Raw genomic sequence first — 21,765 nt, 5'->3', positions numbered from 1 at the left:
TCCTAAGCAACTTGTCTTTGAGATGTAGGAGGAAACAGGAGCACCTGTCCAGACAATAATAATAATAATAATAATAATTGATGGCATATTAGGTCTCAAACCATTTCTGGCTGGTACAATAACTGTGTGCTAGTTTTATGAATCATGCATATTTTGCCAGGTGGAAATGATCAGATCAGTATTTTGTTTGACCCTATCCTATATTTTGCAGCATATAGTACAATGCAACCATATAGATCACCTGTTTCCTTAATATTGAATTACCCAAACATACACACAGTTCTTACCTTTGTCTTTAAGTCTGGGTTGCACATCCATACTCATCTCTATATTCACCCTCTTTGAATTGGAATGGGAAAGATGTCGTCTACAAATGAAACACATTTCACATTATTTATGTTTGGCACTAGGAGCCCAGGAGGCACAACCATCGGACAACTGGATGAGTCCTAACCTGCTGGCACCCACTCTGGCCCATAAGGCCACCCACCAGGGCCACACGGGTGGAGAAAGCAGACTCCAGCAGGAAGAATGACCCGGTTCAGCACCTAGCTCCTAGATTCTGCCTGGTGAAGCTCCCCTGGATCAATAGCTTCACCACCGGAGAGACTAGAGGCCAACAAGAGACCAACAAGGAGCGACTAAAAGCATGTATCCTAATGAGGATGAAGGCTAAAATAAGCAGACCCTGTGCTCTTCTAGTCAGTTGGGCTTGTGCTGTCTGATTGCTATACTATTGCCTTTCCACAGTGTCGGTGGAGTCCACCTGGGAGGAACTCTATCCTTGGCCTGGACCACCAACCCTGCGGGAGCCGGTACCATGAGGAGGGAACCCTGCTCCAACCAGGACACCTCCTCCACTCTTCTAGAGGCCCTGAAGGAAGAGGGCCTACTACTACTTTAAAGGGGAACTCCACCGAAAATCCATATCCAGGTTATTCTATAAGTAAACATATTCTGTGGAGTGAGTTTTTAATGTCCAGCTCATTCTATGTACCAGAATTCAGAGATCAAAAAATATGCAGTGACATCACAGGGACACTAAGTTGCTTTGCTGGAAGTCAGTGGAGAAAATCTGAAAAGTCACAAAAATCAATAAAAAAGAACATTTTATGCACATTCGATTGCCCCATCACCCTATTTTTCCAAAAGATCCATCGGTTTTTAGTCATTAAAAGTTTATTTCACCACCCAGAACTGAAGCTATTATTTTCCATGATTATTTTATTCCAGGCACTGCTGTGTAGCTACACCAGAGTGCTAAGTGCATACACACGGGGATTCCCCTTTGGAGAATGTGCATGCACAGTTTGCACTCCGCTGTAGCCTTTTCAATCTCTGATTTCTGGACATGAAAAACTCACTCCACAGAATATATTTCTACTTACAGAATAACCTGAGAAAATATGGATTTCCGGTGGAGTTCCCCTTTAAATAAAACAGGCAATCATGCTATTACGCCTCATCCCGGTCTCTCCTTCATTGTCCACCACTGGCTCACAGCACTAACATTCAGAGCTAGCTTGTCCAATTATACACAATGAATTAATCAATAATTAAAGCTCTGTATACTTTGTATAGCTCACATGATCTCTGTACCATGAAATATAAACAGTGGTGCACTGCACCTACACTTATTAACCTGTAATACAGCATTGTAGTTAACAGTAGTCTATGACTCCTCTCCATCAGTTTTGCTTGTAGCTTCTCTTGTGACTGCAAAGTCCTGTTTTTGAATTGTTTTACTCCACACAGGATATTGTATGCTAGTTTAACTGAGTCGTAGCACACTGCACACACTACAATTGCTGTGTAAATATTGATTCTCTTCATGGATGAAGGTCAAATGAAGGTGGTAAACCTTTAATTTATTCAAAATGTGTTTTTTATCATGTTGGTTGTATACAAAACATCCCAAATTGGGTTTTGGTACTTATGTTAAAGTTATGTTATTTTTTCAAACCATAGTTGGAAGTACCATCTCCAATGTCACTGCATTTTGAAATTGTAACTACAATAATGGCAGCTGCTATCAATGCCGCAGAAACCTTTCCCAAGATATAATATGTGTGTTTACCTCCGGAAAACGATGTAATTAGTGCAGTTATTCATTTATGGTCAGAAAGTGCAGAATAATATAATAAAAATACAGTACAACAAGCTTAAAGATGCTAACAACAAAAGCGGTAACTCTTGTTTGAATCCTGTTTGACCTTTGGTGTTTCACATTCACTTACTGGGGCAGCTGTACCTAATGAAAATGCAATGCAATGCAATGCAGCAGTGTTTAGGTGTGCGTGGCACGGACAGGCCGAGGAGAACCAGTGGACAGTGGAAACATGATACAAGTTATACCTCAGATATGATCATTCATTGTCAGGTTTACCAGGTAGTACAATGATGCCAATCAAAACAAATGTTTCTTCACTGCTCTTCTTTTTTTGGCATGGCTAATTTAAAAACTAGTTCAATATATCTTGACTGCTACCCACTTGAATGACGCTCCACTGATAGTGCTGTGTACTGTTACTTCCTATTTGCACCTGCAGCATCAGCAAAATGAATCAAGTAGTATCTGTTATCTGGTATTAGTCAATCCCTACATGACATTTGAATACATAAAAATACACACTTTGGGTGTTGTTGTTACATAGCCCAGATATAGAACAAAATAAATAACTGAAGGAAAACTTTACTAAAAACACATAATGGGAAATGGAATGAAACTCACAATATTTGTATTGACTGCTTTTTGGCTTCTTCTAAGTGATCACATATTAGGAGATTGTAGTTGTGTCTATATGCTGAGGCCTTATTTGGTGGATCTCCAAAAATGTTTTCAAAGATAATGTAACCATTTTCTTTCCATTCTCTCCCTTCTCGTTTGTATTGGAGAGCTTTAGCTGGGGTGCCGCTGTAAAGAGTAAAGCAAAACAGAGCGTTAAAAAATAGTAATTGTAATTTAACTCATTTTACATTAGTGTTATTTACAGAGGGAAGGGGGATCAGGAGTGTCATGAAGATGACATGCAAATGTTGACAGTGCAGTTTGGTTGCTGACATCATTAATTTTGTTCTTTATAGTTGCAGAGCTCCAGAGTGCCCATCTGTGATCCATGACAGTAAAAATGTGTAGAATTAATTTCAAAGTTTTAGGTACATGGACATGCCAAAATATAATTGAAACAATGTATTTCATGAAAACAAAATGCTGTTTGTAAACTGTAATTCTCCAACAGACGTTAATATTCTTAAAACAATGCAGTGAATCCATCCAAATATCTCACATCTGCTAAGCCACACTTCTCAGTTACTTAATGCGTTTAGTAATTGTATTAATTGCACCACATGTACCATGGTTTTAAGGCTGTTTGCATTTGTATATGTCATGTTATATTATATTGTTATACATGATATTGTTTATTTTCATTCAAGATGCCCATTAACTACCCATTATGACGATTTCCGCTTTTAGAGTGTGATTACAAGTCAAGTTTAATTATGGAATCAGACTTGATGTTGGAACACAAGCCATAAGACAATACAGTCATCTAGGATCTGAGTCTGAGTCCCATGACTAAGAGTAAAAGTTCAAATACAGTCCAAATTGTAAAAATAAAAGGCATGCATGAGGCTGACCTCGTTATAGTCTACTGAAAGGTTTTATTTTCAAACCTCACTTTGAATTAGTGCTACAATACAGGGATCTGGTGGAACATGTAATAACTAGTATGTACTTTTAAGTCTGGGTTTTCGGAGACAACTTTTAAAAATGTGGTCATATATTTTTTCGTCCATCCATCTTCAAAACCACTCATCCTGATGAGGGTTGTGGGGAAGCGGGAGCCAATCCCGCCAGGCATAGGGCGCAAGGCAGGAATACACCCAAGATGGGATGCCAGTTCATCACTGGGCAACACACACAGGGCAATTTAGAGTGACCAATCAACCTAACCTGCATGTCTTTAGACAGTGGAAGGAAACCAGAGTGCCCAGAGGAAATCCACACAGACACAGGGAGAACATGCAAACACCACAAAGACAGGCCCCCTGAGCCAGGACTTAAACCCAGGACCCCTGGAGCTGTGAGGCAGCAGTGCTAACCACCACGCCACCATGCCACCCTCATATATTTTTGTTCTTCATATTTTCCATGCATTACTTGTTTATTATTTCGATGCAGTGACGGGCAGTACAGTGATGGGGACCTTTGGTGAACAGCAAATTTTCAACTCTTTCCACATATTCTCAATTAGAATGATGTCCAGCTTTGACTGGGCCACTGCAGGACATTGACCTTTTTGTTTTGAAGCCACTCCAGTGTGGCTTTGGCTGTATGTTTGGGGTCATTGTCCTGCTTTCTCCCAAGTCCCAGGTATCTTACAGACTTCAGCAGGTTTTCTTCCAGGACAGAAAACTTTTACTATTTTTTACTAATACTATTTTAATACTATTAATTCGAAATATTACAAAAAAACGAAAGCCCCCACAACAACATAACTAAATAGCTTATTAGGCCATATTTTCTGTGTTGCCTGCAGCGTAACTCCGGCCCGGCACATCAGTCGCCCCCCCGCCGACCTGATTGTGGGGGATGGGTGAGTTCAGTTATCTGAAGTAGTGAGTAACACTGAACGAAAAACATGATAAATTAGCATCAGTAGCCTACTTTAAACGATGTCAAAAAAACCAAAGCCCTCTGGTGCCCAGTGAAGAAAAAGAAGAGGAGGAAAAACGGGATAAAGACAGAGATGATGTGATGTGATGAATGAATAGTGTATCTAATTGCAGAGTTACCGTTGGAGCAGTGTTACTACTACCCAGCTTACTTCGGACGATACTAATAACATTCGCTCATTTAAATAGCTAGCTAGCTAGAGTTAATGTCAGTTACTTTTACCTTAAATTAATTAGGGAATGTTGGAAAGACTATTCAGGTGTTTGGGGGAATATCCTAACCTATAACATAATTTTGAGAAACACACTTTTTCTTTCAAGTGTGCTGCATGAACCATAAACTGTTTGCCTCAAGAAACCAGGCATAGGCCTACATTTTATTGACATCTTAGCTAGTCTAATTAGCCAACGTTAGCCCAGCTTGTAAAAGTCAATTAAAATGGTTTTCCTTTCCCATCCCCTTTTGTATTTAATAGTTGTAAGCCTTTGCATTTTCATTATTGATTAGTCTTATATGTATTATAGCAAACAGCATGCTAGAGAAGTGCTCATTGAATACATGTTTTGTGCATGAATGCCAGGTGTAATTACTCTTGCTATTTGTGTTTAGGCTATAATGTGGCTTAGGTGCTATTATTGTATAGCTTTGCCATCAGCAGCTTTTTTATTAATATAATGTAACACCCAATGGTCACATATACTCCTTTTCTTTCTTCAGATGCACTTTTGAAATACTTGAATCCCACCCCTGCAAATCCTGGGCCACCTGCAGACACCTTCTCTACCTCAGCACAGCCCAGAGATTCAGCATCAAGAACTCCTGTCCCCTCCACCTCAGCACAGCTGATCAGGCATCTACAAAAAGGCTGCACCAACAGACCCTACTTACTGGCCATCTGTTTTAACTGATAAGGTAAGAACAGAGTTTGTTCTCAGAGGACCGTATCAAATAAAAAACAGTTTCACGTTTCCAAAACAACAAGACGGGAGAAGGTGTCAGCATGACTATTTCAATAGAGTCTCAGTCAATGGAGAAAATATCAAAACAAGCTGGCTAATGTACTCAAAAAAGAATGATAGTTTTTACTGCTTCTGTTGCAAAATGTTTTCTCAGAGAGATTTCAAATTGAATAGAGAAGGACTAAGGGATTGGAAAAATCCAAGTCACTTGCTCAAGGCCCATGAGGATAGCCAGGAGCACAATACACACATGGCAACATGAAAGGTATTGGAGGTCCATCTTGCAAAGGGGCTAACAATAAATAAGCAAGAGATTGCACTTGCTGAGGCTGAGAGAAACAGTTCTTACCAGATTGGTGGCAATAATTCAGTCCTTAGCTGAAAGAAACATGGCTTTAAGGGAATCCACAGACACATGAAAATGGCAATTTTCTCAAAGCAGTGGAGCTTATGGACAAATTTGATCCAGTAATAATGCAGCATGTTGGTAGGGTGAAAAGTGAAGCTGGCAGTCACACACATTACCTGGGCAAAAGAATCCAAAATGAACTGATAGACTCCATCAGTGCAAAAATACTGGAAAAAATAGTGGAAGAGATCAAAACATCAAAGTATTTCTTCATTGTTTTAGATTGCACCTAATTGATCGATTGGGTAGCAGTCAAGATATATTGAACTCAGATTGATCTGAGTCATAAGGAACAGCTCTCAGTCATTGTCATGATTGTGTTACTGGAAGACATACCACAAATTAAAGAACATTTCATGGGCTTTCTTGTGGCAGAGGAGTCAACAGGGGAAAGTTTGTCATCTCTCATCATCAAAAGGCTGGAGGAGCTGAACATCCCCTTTGAGGACTGCAGAGGACAGTCCTATGACAACGGCACCAACATGAAGGGAAAGAATAATGGTGTTCAGGCTAGGCTGCTTCAACAGAACTCAAGAGCCTTTTTTGTCCCATGTGGTGCCCACACTTTAAATCTGGTGGTAGCTGCTAAAAGCTCACCAGATGCCATTAGCTACTTTAGATATTTAACAAAATTATTCCAACTCTTCTCAGCCATAGATGGGATATCCTGAAACATGTCAAACCACCCTGAAATCATGGTCAGAGACCGGGTGGGAAAGCAGGATAAACAGCATTCAGGCAGTAAGGTACCAGGCTGGGCAAGTCAGATAAGCTCTTCTGGAGGTGAGGGAAACTACTGCAGACCCTGTGGTGAAAGTTGAAGCCCAGTCTTTGGCTGAGGAGATTGGATCCTACCGCTTTTCTATTTGCACAGTCATATGGTATGACATCCTCAACAAGATCCAGCATGTGAGTAAACTGATGCAGTCACCCTGGATGCGGCTGTCGACTTGCTGAAGAAAACCAGAGATTCCCTCACCTGCTACAGAAACACTGGATTTTCTGATGCACAGACAACTGCAAAGGTACTCAAACAAAAGCAGTTGAGAACCACAAAAAGGCACTTTTTGTTATGAGGTTCTTGTTATGAGGCTCCAGATGAGCCTATTGGTGATGCACTTCGAAAAATGGAAACCACATTTTTTGATGTGGTAGTGGATACAGCCCTCTCTTCACTTGATGAGAGATTTCAGAGCCTGGGAGAGATGAGTGCTCCTCAACTTCCCCAACATGTGAAAAGAAGAGTTGCCAGAGCACTGTCAAACCCTGAGCACTGCTCTAAGCCATGACGGATAGCCAGATATTGATGGCAGGAAACTTGCTGTGGAAATGCAATACTTTCCACATTTGCTATCAAAACACATGACAAACATGGACCTCTTGACCTTCCTGCATGAGAAGAAGCTGACAGAAATGTACCCCAATATGTGGGTAGCTCTGAGAATCACTACCACTCTTCCTGTTACAGTGGCTGCTGCTGAAAGGAGCTTCTCTAAGCATCTCAGTGGACTTTCCATCATTAGTATAAATCATGTGGTCTCACAATAGCTGTCTTATGATGATATCATAGATGACTTTGTTGCAAGAAAGGCAAGGTGAGTAAGGCTGTAGAACAATGCTACATTATGCATATTGCACTATGGTTTCTGTAATGTAGTTTTTTCATGCAACTCTTATTTATATTGTATTTATAATTCATTTTATGTCACTTGTTTCTTTAATACTGTTTTTATTTTGTGTTTTTGTTTTGTTTCTAAAGTAAAGAAAATCTCAAAGACATGAAGCTATGCAGTGTCTGTGTGAGTGTATGAACACAATGATCAATGATGGACTTGGCTGCGATGCAAGGGGCACCAGCTACAATCTTGCCTAGGGCGCCAAATTGTTCCAGGATGTCTCTGTATTTTGCCCTCTATCTTCACAAGGTTTCCAGGCCCTGACACAGAGAAGCATCCTTATAGCATGATGCTGCCACCACCAAACTTCATTGTAGGGATGGTGTTCCCAGGATGATGTGCGATGTTTGGCTTGCGCCAAATGCAGCGCTTAGTGTTGATGCCAAAAAGCTCTATTTTGGTGCTCTGAAAGCCCTCTAACGAGACCGGGTTGATACAATACTTTACTAATACAAATTCAGTTTAGCAGTGAGGTTGATCTACATTAATTAACCTTGAGGCTGTTTTGTTTTATACAAGACAACATGTATTTGCAAAGATAGGATAGAGACAAGCAGGGTGGATTATATTAACTGAGAGTGACAGGAGATCTCTCCAATAATCGAATTTCGACTCGAAGCACAAAAATAAAATAACAAACAAGTACTATGATTATGCTGCCCATTCCTACAATTTAGATCCCATACACAACTAGGTTTTATGTAACTGTAATTTACCTAATTCATGACCAATACACGAAATAAACTACCTGTGTGGTTTACTGAGATTCGGTTATGCAGACATTCGATAGCGGGGATGGCTGACAGACTGCTTCGACGGTTGCAAAGCTTTCAGGTTTTTGGTTCAGTCTTCTTGGATTTCGTCTCCTTGGTTTCTTCTCCCAGGTTGTTCCACTCCACTCCCAATTGTGCCACTCCCAATTGCTAGTTTTAACTTTCTGTTTTTATACATTTTAGACAAAGAGATTCTAATCTCTTTCCTTACAAACCTCTGATTTGGTCAGGTTTGGGGTAATAAAATAGAAATTTGGATCGAAGCAGTCTTTGCCATTCCTCTCCCTTGATTCCTACAGAATGTGTACTGGGGGTGTGATGACTGAGGAATGTGAAAATTATACAATTGTTACATAGAGTTTCTAACTCTGTGCCTTCAAGTAAATTGGGAAAATATGGCAGCAGCAGGTACCTTTAAATGTAATGTAAATATAGCTAGCTAGACATTTGTATATATTGTTTCATTATTTATAAAAGAAATTATAATACATGGATAGATAATATAAAATAATTCTATAATCATGATTTAAATATATGATTAGAAAGTACAGCGAAAAAACATTTTGGTACCTATCAATTAATTAATTAACGAAGTAGTATTAAAAATAAGGTGATACAAGCAAACAATATATTTCCACATTATTATTATTATTATTATTATTATTATTATTATTATTATTATTATTATTATTATATCTTGAACAGATACTACTTGCCAAAATCCTTTAAAAGGTTATTTGGAAGAGGAACAGTGCAAATGCAAGTGCAGTCTCCATTCTTTAAAACTACAATCTGAGAAGAAATATTTGCGTAGGTACTTTCTCAGTCAAATGCACAATGCTGATGCTGTAAGTGTGTCCCACTGTCCCAGAAGCTTTTAGCTTCGCCCTACATCCTATACCCTCCTTCATCAAGTGCACACTCTGTGATGTCAGCACGTCACCCAAAGTGTACATTTGTCGAAGGGTGTAGGGAACAAGTGTGTGATTTGGGAACCAGCCCCAGACAATCACCCATTACCCTGCTGTTACAATACAAGAAGCAGAAGTTTGTTCATTTGGCTGCATCAGTAATATTCCATATGGTTTTGTTTTTTGGTTGCAATCGCACTGTGTACCAGCTGATATTTAGGCTACTTACAAATATGTACTACTTTTACATATTGTAAAACAACTAACACTGGTAGTAGTAGTACTTTGAGTGGCATTGATTAAAAAAAAAAAAAAATATGCTGTGGTATCAAACTACCATTAATGCATAAACGTACTCTACAAATCAAATGCATAATGTATGTATTTATTGCGGAATTATAGCTTTATTTTTCCCACTTTTTGGATTTGTGTGTGTGTGTCTCAATGTTAAATATGAATGATTGTGTTACGAATTCTCCATCTCCAAATCTACAGAAGTGGTTTTCAAACCGCTCCTGGAGTACCCCCTGCCCTGCTGGTTTAATTTCTTAATTGAATCATTAATTGACCTAACAAAGCAATATAGCATTCAATTAAGTAATTAAGACTTTGGAACAAAAACTAGCAGGGCAGGGGGTACTCCAGGACTGGTTTGAAAACCCATGGCCTACAGGATATTAACAGTAAGCAAAGTGTTTTTTTCATGTGTGTGCAACAGACACGTCCATTCTTGACCACAATTACTCGTAACAGGACAGACCTACAGATTTTGATCTTCCCCTGGTCCCTGAGTGCTGCGCTACAGCATAGACAGTCACCATAACATGAAGGTTGCGTTTGTGTAGGTCAGATATCCGCAGTTCAGCAGGGGTCCACAAATGGTATCGGTGGGATTCTGCAAATCTGTGCACAACTGCAGAAATCTGCACTACACACATGCAACCCAAAACATAAATATTCACAAAATAACCTGAGCTCTACTCAACTTGGGAGTGGTGCTGTCCTTGACAAACAAATTAACTGATTTACGAAAGTGACAATCAGTTCAGACAATGAGGGATGGGCTGGCAAAAAATCCCACCGATAGTCCCTCACTTGGCGTGCTAACATATGCGGCTATGCGTGCCACTCTGGGCACACGTGACATTGGTTCGCTGCACTATAACAATGCAGATTAATAAAACTGATTGTAGAGCTAGTGGGAACTGTCCATTAATTGTGTGAGTCTCACTGGTGTAATGTATAATAGTACAAAGAACAGCTTTCTTCTTTAGCATGACAAAGCTTCCCATAATATTGCACCTCCTTTTGACGCGAACTAGGCTGCCTCCCATCTTACAAGTTAGTCATTGCATAATTAGGGGATGTGTGTGTGTGTGTGTGTGTGTGTGTGTGTGTGTGGAGGATTAGGCAATATATTAAAAAGGCAGAAAAGAGACATCTAAAATTTTAAATAAACAGTATCCAAATTCCAAATTAATGTACACCTATGTCAAAACAGCACATTTAATTTAAGTAACAGTCAAGCAAATAAAGATGAAGTTGTTTTTCAAAATGCTACAACCATCCCATTTCAAAATGTACGCTATATATCTACATCATTGTATTTCCTACAGATTCAGCTAGAAATCATACGTATTGTATTATTCCAAACCTATTATTATTATCATTATTATTATTATTATTATTTCTTACGCGATGCCCTTATCCAATGTGACTTACAGTTTACACAATACATATTTGAACACATCACAAAATTGCAGTAAATCAATCAGCGCAAAAACAATAAGCATCCAAGCAAAAGTCTCAGCTATATGCTAAATGGAGAGGGGAAAGCATTAACATGAATATGCCATTTCATTAAAAAAAAAAAAAATACACTAAGCCCTGGTTGTCAATAATGCTGTTTAGAAATGCAGAACTACACATCTATCAGATTGTACAATTTTAAAGGTGTAAAAAATGCAAAATCATACCTCTGTGGCTGCTGTGTGGAGAGGTGCAGAGAGCTGCCTGATACAAATAATACTAAGGTTTGTTCCTCTATTGTCTGCTTCTACATGTATTTATAATGGCTGTCCTTCTCCGGTCACATGGTCTCTAATGCTGTGTCAGATACATTATGAAAATTGTTGGGAAAAGTCAGATGAATTTTCTAGGTAAGTTTTAGGTTTAAATTATTTGAGTCTGGTCAGTCTCAAATCCAGTAAAACATTCATCATATAATGTTTGGAAAGTTCAGCTGCACAAAATGACTCAAATAGAATGTATGTGTGATTTAGTGGCTGGGCACTTCATTTACTGTTTTGTCATTTTTGTTATTCATGAAAATATCCCATAGGATTTTATATTTAGGTCTAGGCCTTAAGCCATGGACCCCCAGAGATTTATTTTCTCCTATAACAATATGCCATCTGTAGGAGTTTTTGTTTCTCTTCTCTGTGCCTAATGGTTTATTTCATGTTAATTTATTTTATTTTAGTGAATTTAAACTGTTAAAGGTCTATTTTAATTTTTATGTATATTTGATGTAGTATGTGTACCACTAAAAAATAAAAATGGATTGATTGATTTAGAACACCGTATGCACAATCTACTCCAAACTGATACATCTAAATAATGCAGATATTATGTAAATAAGTTAGATTTTCCCTGACATTTTGAAGATTCTCAATTACATAAGCGTTCAGCCCCTTTTCTATGTCAACCCTAGATCAGTGCAAAATATTTGTTTGAAAGTTTACAAAATATGTGTTTAATTCTCTCAATTGTAAAAGTCAAGTAATTTTGAAAGAATGGAATTGAAACACTGAAAAAGGTTTCTGAAGTTTCAAAACATTAAATTTTCCCATCCCAACAATGTGGGGAAGCAATAAAAAAGGCAAACAGAATGTTAGGGTATATTTTTGAAAGTGTAGAATTGAGAACAAGGGCAGTAATGTTCAGACTGTACAATGCACTAGTTAGAGCTCATCAGAGATCTTGAAGTGTGGTGCCCAGAACTGTACACATTATACACTTTCTCATATGCGTTACTTCATCTAGATCTGTACCTCCCATAGTGTAATTATAGTGGACATTTTTGTTACCTGCATGTATTACCTTGCACTTGTCCACATTGAATTTAATTTGCCAGGTGTCAGCCCACAACCCTCTGTTTCCTATACATCAACCAGTTCATAATCCATCTACTTACATTACCCTGAATGCCTACAGCTTCCAATTTGAGGATCAGTCTTTGGTGTGGAACCTTATCAAAAGCATTTTGGAAATCTAAGTATATCATATCATATCCTTTCACGTGATCTACAACTGCAGTTGCATGTTCAAACAATTCTAATAAATTAGTAAGACATGATCTGCCTCGTCTAAACCCATGTTGACTATCTCCAAGAATATGGTTTTCATTGAGATGCTCCTCTATTTTCTGTCTAATCATTTTTTCTAACATTTTACAGGTGATGCAGGTGAGACTGATTGGTCTGTAATTTCCTGGCTCAGTTTTGTCCCCTTTCTTGTGGATTGGTATGACATTTGCTGTCTTCCAGTCAGTGGGCACATCCCCTGTTCTAAGTGTCATTTGGAATAATCGAGTTAGCGGCCTATAAATAATTTCCCTAATTTCTCTAAGTACTGTTGGAAATATCCCATCTGGCCCAGGTGATTTGTTTGTTTTTAATTCTGCTAGTCCCATTAGTACCTCCTAATTTATCCTGATCTCTCTTAGGGTTTGACTGGACTGATTGTCAACCTGTGGCATGTCATCTGTTTTTTCTTTTGTAAAAACCTCTGTGAAATACTCATTTAGAATATTTGCCACATCTTGTTCGTTTTCCAAGATACCTCCATTTTTGCCCTTTATCTGTTTCACCTCCTCCTTTATTGACCGCTTGATATTGTAATATTGAAAAAATCTCTTTGCATTGGTTTTAGTTCCAAGAGCTATGTTTCTTTCTATTTCCCTCTTTGCTTTCCTGATCCCTTTCTTAAGATCTCTTTGCAGCTCAACATATTCTATGTATTTTGTTTCATCACCATCCCTTTTGTATGCGCTATACAACATTTTCTTTCTCTTTATATTTTTTTGCATACCTCTATTAAACCATTTTGGCCAGTGTTTTTTGTTCCTCAATTTGCTAAGTTTTGATACAAATTGCTCCTGAGCCTCAAGTAGTATATTCTTAAAATATACCCATCCATTTTCAACTAACTCTGTATCCAGTGTGCTCCAGTCTACCTCTTCATCTCATACCTTCAAGGTTTGCTTTTCTAAAATTGTAGACCATTGTTTTAGACTTGGACCTTGTTTTTTGAAAGAATGCCTCAAAGCAAACCATATTGTGATCACAATTTGCCATTGGTTCTCTAACTACTGTCCCCCTGACACTATCTTGGTCATGACAAATTGAGTTAGAAAGCAGTCATTTACCATCTCAACCATTTCTATTTCTGCTTTTGTAGTCCCCACTGGGCTTTCCCAGTCTAAGTTTGGGAAATTGAAATCCCCCATTATAACAGCCACATCCTTGCTACATGCAGTCCTGATTACACTGTACAATGCAACATCTTTCTGAATATCTGAGTTTGGTGGCCTGTAACACACTCCTACCGCTAATCCTCCAGATCTCTTTTTCAAAAGTTTCACCCACAAAGATTCTGTTCCGTTACTGGGAGTTCTTCTGCCTCAATGTCATTTTTCACATATAATGCTACCCCACCCCCTCTTCAATTTTGCCTGTCTCTCCTAAACTGTGTGTATCCTTCCAACTTGTATTCATCCCCATCATTTTCTGTAAGCCATGTTTCTGTCACTCCTACAACATCATAGTCACACACCAGCACTGTGGCTTCCAAGTCTAACATCTTGTTCCTTATACTCCTGGCATTGAGGTACAAACATTTCAGGACTTTCCTACTGGCAGTTTCCCTTGGTTTTCTTTCCTTAGTGGAACATCTCCCATTGTCAGAGCTCCCTGCCCCCCTGGTTCCTAGTTTAAATGATTCTTACTGCACAAACGCTCTCCCAATGCAATAGCCCCCTTTCTGTTTAGATGTAGACCGTCCGGTTTGTACAGGTCCCATCTATCCCAGAAGAAAGACCAATGCTCCATAAACCTAAACCCCTCTTCCCTACACCAAGCTTTCAACCACGTGTTAAACTTTCTAATCTCTGCCTGTCTCCCTGGCCTGGCACGTGGTACTGGAAGTATTTCAGAGAAAACTACCGTGGAGGTTCTGCTTTTTAGTTTTGTTCCTAACTCTTTAGATTTGTCTTGCAGTACCTCTGTCCTACCTTTTCCTATGTCATTGGTTCCAATGTGGACCATGACCAGTGGATTCCCCCCGGCTTTGGCCAGTAGCCCGTCTACTAGTTTAGGGAGATCTGCAACCTGAGCACCAGGCAGGCAAGATACCATGCGGGTCTCCTTGTCACTAGAACAGACTATGTGATCTACACCTCTAAGAATTGAGTCTCCTACTATAACTACCTCCTTCTTCTGGGGGGGAGTGGGCACCATGGTGCTCTGGTGCTCAACTACCCCCCCATCACCCTCTGAGCTGTCACTGTCCAACTTGGTGTCCAGCAGTTGGAACCTGTTGGGCAATTCAAGCTCTTGGGGCTTCTCTAGGGGTTGTGCACGCCCTTTTCTGCGGTTACGACCTAATGTAACCCAGCAGTTCTCTACGCTGTCCTGCTCTAATGTCTCAACTCTCCTAGGTTTTGGCGTGCACACCATCTCTCTCATGGGCTGATTGACCAATTCTTCTATATCCCTAATACAACGCAGATCGACAAGCTGAGCCTCAAGATCACAAACCTTGATCTCTAGGATTTCAACCTGCTGACAACGTTCACAAATGAAGCCTTCTTGGATGAGTTCATCCAGGAAGGCAATCATTCTGAAATCCTGACACTGTAGTGGCCACATGCTTCTAAATGTTACTTTTTTTTGTTTGTTTCTTTATACTTCTCTTGGTTCCTGCTGCTAGTCAACTGCCTAACTTTTGTCAGCGAGAAACAGCACAGCTCTTTCTCAACAGCTGCTTTAAGTAGTTTTTGTCTACCTACCCCCAATTCACACCTAACTGGCCCCACCTGGCTCCTCCTGCAACAGAATTCCTGCTAGTCCTAGACAGAAACTCCCTTCTACAACCTGTTTACTTTCACCAACTCAGCAGCTGAACTGAATTGACTTCAATTTAGGCAAACTACAGACAATGCTAACGTCAATTTAAGGCAAACTTAAAACAAAATGAGCAATGCTAAGACTATTCTGAAACTAGTCAAACAACAAGATGGCTACCTCTCACCTGTACTCTCCGGTCTCTCTCTGTGGCAACTTCCAAGCCCATAGTAGCTATTTTTCATTACATTACCTAGGCCTCAGTGTTTAATGTGAAAGATCATAGTTCTATCCAGGCAACTTAATGGTTTCTCTTTTAATAATTTATCTATACAAAAAACATAGCTTACTTAATACAACACAAAGTTACAAGAACACCAAACCATCAAAGATATGAAACACATAAACCAAATTACAAAATACAATTGGGGCATTCTTGGCCTGTATTGCTTTTACAATCTGTGACATTACTTTGAGTCCTCGGCTCATGGGTTTGATAGCTATGCTCTTTTAGTATCTTGATGCTTTTTCATTGACTTTTCACACCTCCAATCTCCATCATGAACGTGGTCAAGGTTTAGTGTCATATATATATATATATATATATATATATATATATATACAATTTGCATACAGAGCACTGTACAATAAACACACTTATTTCCCCACATCCCTGCCTACGTGTTCTTTAAACACACCTGAGAGCTGGACATACTCTACACACTGCCACTATATATATATATATATACACCGATCAGCCATAACATTATGACCACCTGCCTAATATTGTGTAGGTCCCCCTTTTGCTGCCAAAACAGCCCTGACCCGTCGAGGCATGGACTCCACTAGACCTCTGAAGATGTGTATCCACTGTGATTCCATCATCTCCAGGTGCATTTTCATTTTTCATCTTCTTAATGGTATAGCCTACTTCTTCTGGAATCACATCTGGTATTTCACTTGTGATCATCGAGAACTCTTCTTCTTCTTTAGTGCTGTAACCACTTTCTGTAACCACTTAGCATCACATTATACATTAACTTAATATGGGACTGGGTAAAACCTGGAACGGCAGAACAGCAGAACAGTGGAAACATTCACAAAGATGTCCAAGACAGAGAAATACTTATTCCTGGACTTTCAGCAACTTGTGTTTTAATTGAAAATATTGTAATACACAATTTAACTATTAATTATTAATATTAATATTAATAATTGTACTTATATACTCAGTTCCAAAAATAGATCCCCAGCATAAAACTACTTTAGTTCAAAAGGGTACTCTTTTGTACAACCCCAATTCTGAAAAAGTTGGGACAGTATGGAAAATGCTAATTAAAACAAAGAGGAGTGATTTGTAAATGTACTTTGACTTGTATTCAAACAAAAAACATATAAAGACAAGGCATTTGATGTTTTACCTAACCAACTGCATAGTTTTTTTGAAGGTAAATGTTTATTTTGAAATTGATGTATGTAACACGTTTCAAAAAAGTTGGGACAGGGGCAATTTAGGACTAATAGCGATGTGACAAGTTGAAATAAGAAGGTGATGTGAAACAGGTGAGGCAATGTGTAATCATAGTATATAAGGAGCCTCAAAAAAAGGCCTAGTCCTTCAAGAGCAAGGATGGGTCGAGGCTCTGCCAACAGATGCATCAGTGAATAATCCAACACTTTGAGAACAACATTCCCCAAAGACAAATCGGTAGGATTTTGGGCATTTCACCTTCTACAGTGCACAATATAATTAAAAGATTCAAGGAACCCGGTCAAATCTCGGTGTGTAAAAGGCAAGGCCGAAAACCACTTCTGAATGTGCATGATCTCCAATCCCTCCGACATCACTGTCTTAAAAACCGTCATGAGCCTGTAATGGATATCCTGACATGGGCTCGGGAATACTTTGCTAAACCTTTGTTAGTCAACACCATTCACCTCTGCATCCACAGATGCAAATTAAGGCTTTACTATGCAAAGCAGAAGCCATACATCAACACTGTCCAGAAGCGCCGCCGACTTCTCTGGGCTCGGTCTCATTGGAGATGGACAGTAGCATAGCGGAATCGTGTTTTGTGTTCCGACAAGTCAACATTTCAAATAGTTTTTGGACAAAACAGCCGTCGTTTTCTATGGGCCAAAGAGGAAAAGGACCATCCAAGCTGTTATCAGTGTCAGGTACAAAAGCCAGCATCTGTCATGGTATGGGAGTGTGTCAGTGTCCACGGCATGGGTAACTTGCACATCTGTGAGGGCACCATTCATGCAGAAAGATATGTACACATTTTGGAGCAACATATGCTACCATCCAGACATTGTCTTTTCCAGGGACATCCCTGCATTTTCCAGCAGGACAACGCCAAATCACATTCTGCCCCGGATTACAAGCTCATGGTTGCGTAAGCAGGTAGTGCGGGTGCTGCATGGCCTGCCTGCAGTCCTGACCTGTCTCAGATTGAGAATGTGTGGCGCATTATGAAGTGCAAAACAAGGCAACGAAAGCCCTGTACAGTTGCGCAACTGAAGAAATACATAATGGATGAATGGGGGAAACTTAAGCTTGCTAAACTTAACCAACTGGTGTCTTCAGTGCCCAAATGCTTAATAAGTGTTATTAAAAGAAAAGGTGATGTTACACAGTGGTAAACAGTCGACTGTCCCAACTTTTTTTAAGTGTGTTGCAGTCATCAGATTTGAAATGAGTGTATATTTTCAAAAATAAATTAAATTCACAAAGTAAAACATCAAATAATGTGTTAATAATGTGTTTTCAATATAGTACAGGGTGAGTTGACTTTTCAAATGACTCTTTTTTTTTTTTTTTTTTGCATTTTCCATACTGTCCCAACTTTTTCGGAATTAGGGTTGTAGTAGGACTGTGATGATGGGACTTGAGCTGTCAATCCTTATTAAAATGTCACAAGCTATGGTAGGAAATAGCGAGTGAACACAATAGACTACGCCACCCAGGCTAAAGGCCTGAGACCTCACTGACATAGAGAAAAGTAATAACAGAACTCCCTGCAATCCAACAATGCAGTGTTTCGGGTAAGATGGAAGTTCCCATGTTAAATAGGTGGACCAGATAAGTCAAAACTCCAGGGGGTGTAGCAGAAACATGAAAATGTATTCAAGGAGGAATTGGGGATGTTATGAGGTCCACCAGCTAAGAGGCTACGTACAGGTGTTTTGGGCCAAGACTGGTGCCCTACACTAGGAAACCAAAGTAGGAGGCTGAGCTGGATTGCCTTTTGAGAAAGAAAATCATTGAACCGATTAAATTCTCTGAGTGGGCAACACCTATAGTTCCAGTGCTAATGCCTGATCATTCTGTAAGGATTTGTGGTGATTACAAACTTACTGTTAATCTGGTATCCAAACAGGAACAGTATCCCTTTCCTGGAATTGAAGATCTTTCTGCAAAGCTTTCAGGTGGGGAAAAATTCTGCAAACTGGACTTGAGTCATGCTTATCAGCAGGTAATTTTGAATGAGGCGTCAAAAAAAAATGAATATGCACAAAGGGATTTTTACAGTAAATCATCTGCCATTTGGGGTTTCATCAAGTCTAGCTATCTTTCAGAGAATTATGGAGGGTGTGCTCCAGAGCCATTTCTACATTGAAAAAAATTGTGTGTCAAGTAAATGATACATATTTAATATTCTTGCATATTACTTAAAACATTGTTTTTTTTGCTATTACTATAATCACTTAAGTAAGAGAAACTTAAATTGTGACATCAGAATCACTTGAAATATTTAAGTTTGATCAAAAAATTTTAAATAAGTAAAATTAATAATGATTATATATAAGTACGTGTTAAGGAATTCATTTTAGCTTACCCTACCCAAGTCAATGTTAAAGTACACATTTAAATAATTCAAATAGTATTCATGATTCATGATATATTATTTCAAAACATGTCCAAACGAAAACTTATTTTATTTTATTTTTTACTTTGGTTTGCTGATAATTTCTTATTGTCTTCTAACTTGAACTTTGTGGTATTGTTAAAAACATACAAAAAACTAAATCCTAGTTGAAGTTAGTATTTGTTTATACAGAAGCTGAATTTTAATGGTTGGTGTATTTTAACAGTGAGAGACAGAATAACAACAAAAAAATCCAGAAAAACGCATTTCAAAAAAGTTATACATTGATTTGCATGGTTAAAATACACCTACCATTAAAATTATAGACTGATCATTTCTTTGTGAGTGGGCAAACGTACAAAATCAGCAGGGGATCAAATACTTTTTTCCCCTCACTGTATGTGTTAGCTGGGTCCATGCATCTGGGAATTTCTTACTCTGGCAAATGTTTAAAACAAAGCGATTAGATTAAATCCTCCTTCAACTTTAAGGAAAGGTGGTCTAAAACTAATATTGTAGCATGCTGTGCTATTTTCTACGTGGGTTTGCCACTCGACAACAATAATGGGAGGGAGTTGAATTAAATGCAAGGGACTTTATTGAACACAGAGAGTGTGTGTTTGGATTTGTTTATTAAAAATAAGTAAATCTTTCACAAACATGTCCTTTGTTTTAGATTTCAGAACTAACAGTAATCTACACCAGAAATCAAGATTCCCTGCATTGGTAAGTAGTGGAAGTACAAGTGCATTTTAAATATTTGAAAACAATGTGTTTGTATATTATTATTAAATATAGGCTTATAATAAATAAAAGAACATAAAAAAGTTTACAAAGGAGAGGAGGCCATTTGGCCCATCCTGCTCATTTGGTGTCCATGAATAACTAAGTGACTAATCAACATATAAATAAAGTCAGTATGTGTCCCTAAAATGTTAAATTATTGCTCTTGGAGATCAATGTATGCAGGATCATAAAGTGAAGTGATTTTTGTACATGATTATTTCATATCCACAGCCACATGTACATTCTTAATGCAAAAACAATATTTGAGTGTCAATACAATAATTGTATTGTTATTTATTTTTCTAGTGAGTGTACATGTGGCAAGGTCAAAACTACTTAAACACTATAGGCTGCAGGATGGACATTATGGATGAAGTCATCCTTATTCATGTTTGTATCAGGATTGCCCATGCACATTCAAAACCTGGAATGCCCTTCATTCACATCTATCCAGATATCATAAAGATAAAAAATATTTAAACAGAGACAAACTTGTTACTATCAAATGCCACCTGTGTGAATGCAATGAACTGGCCATTGAGAAGGACTGTTTTGATCATATAAGTTGACATCTAAAGAATCATGAAACTGTTCTGTGTATGTTTGAAGGTTGTGATTACCAAACAAAAGTTTATGGTACATTTAGGACACATTAGAGCAGAAAACACAATCCATATACACTGCAAGACTTCAAAACTGAAGTAGTTACAGGGACACATTGTTCCATCGGTTCAGGACAAAATGCTAACCAGGAAAATACGGATGGGTATGAACACAGATACTGAAGACTTGCCAAATACAATAGAGCACAATATTGCCTCTCTTTTACTTAAATTGGAAAGTTTGATGCATGTGTCACGCACTGCTATTGATGAGTTAGTTGAAGAGCTGCAATACATCATACAAAACATTATAACTCAAGTTTTCAAGAACCATAACTATAATGTTGACCAAGCAATAATCAAAGATTTAGCCAATGCTGTCTTTAAATGTAACCCTGTCAGCATTGCTATTGGGAAGGATGGTACCCTGGCAACGGCCTATAAACAAAGGGAATATTTCAAGGAAAATTTTCAGGTTGTTGAGCCCATTGAATACATACTAAATGCAAGGGAAAAAAACAAACTTGCAGTATGTACCTATATTGAAATCGTTGCAGCAGATTTTAAATCAGAATGGCATCCTTGATAAGACAGTTGATAATGAGGCAATTCCCCAACATGGAGAAGGTAAAGATCTGCCAAAGTTCAAATCCTATCGTGATGGAATGTACTTTAAGGAAATTTATCTTTTTACGGGATGAGTTTCAGATTTATATAAGTCTCTATATTGATGACTTTGATGTGTGTAATCCTCTTGGCACATCCAGAAAGACGCAGAAAATAGGTGCAGTTTATTGGGTTTTGTCAAATTTGTCATCCATTTTTCTTTTGATGTGAAGAAGTTTGGCTATGAGTAAGTGTTAGAACCTTTGCTGAGGGATCCTGTAACATTAAAACGAAGGGGTTTTCATTTAGAAATTGGGACAACAAGTTAAAGGCACTGTGCACTGTGTGGTTGCAGATAATCTTGGTGC

Source organism: Amia ocellicauda, chromosome 14, assembly GCF_036373705.1.
Source record: "Amia ocellicauda isolate fAmiCal2 chromosome 14, fAmiCal2.hap1, whole genome shotgun sequence".
Taxonomy (NCBI): Eukaryota; Metazoa; Chordata; class Actinopteri; order Amiiformes; family Amiidae; genus Amia; species Amia ocellicauda.
Note: the sequence above shows the minus strand (reverse complement) of the source record.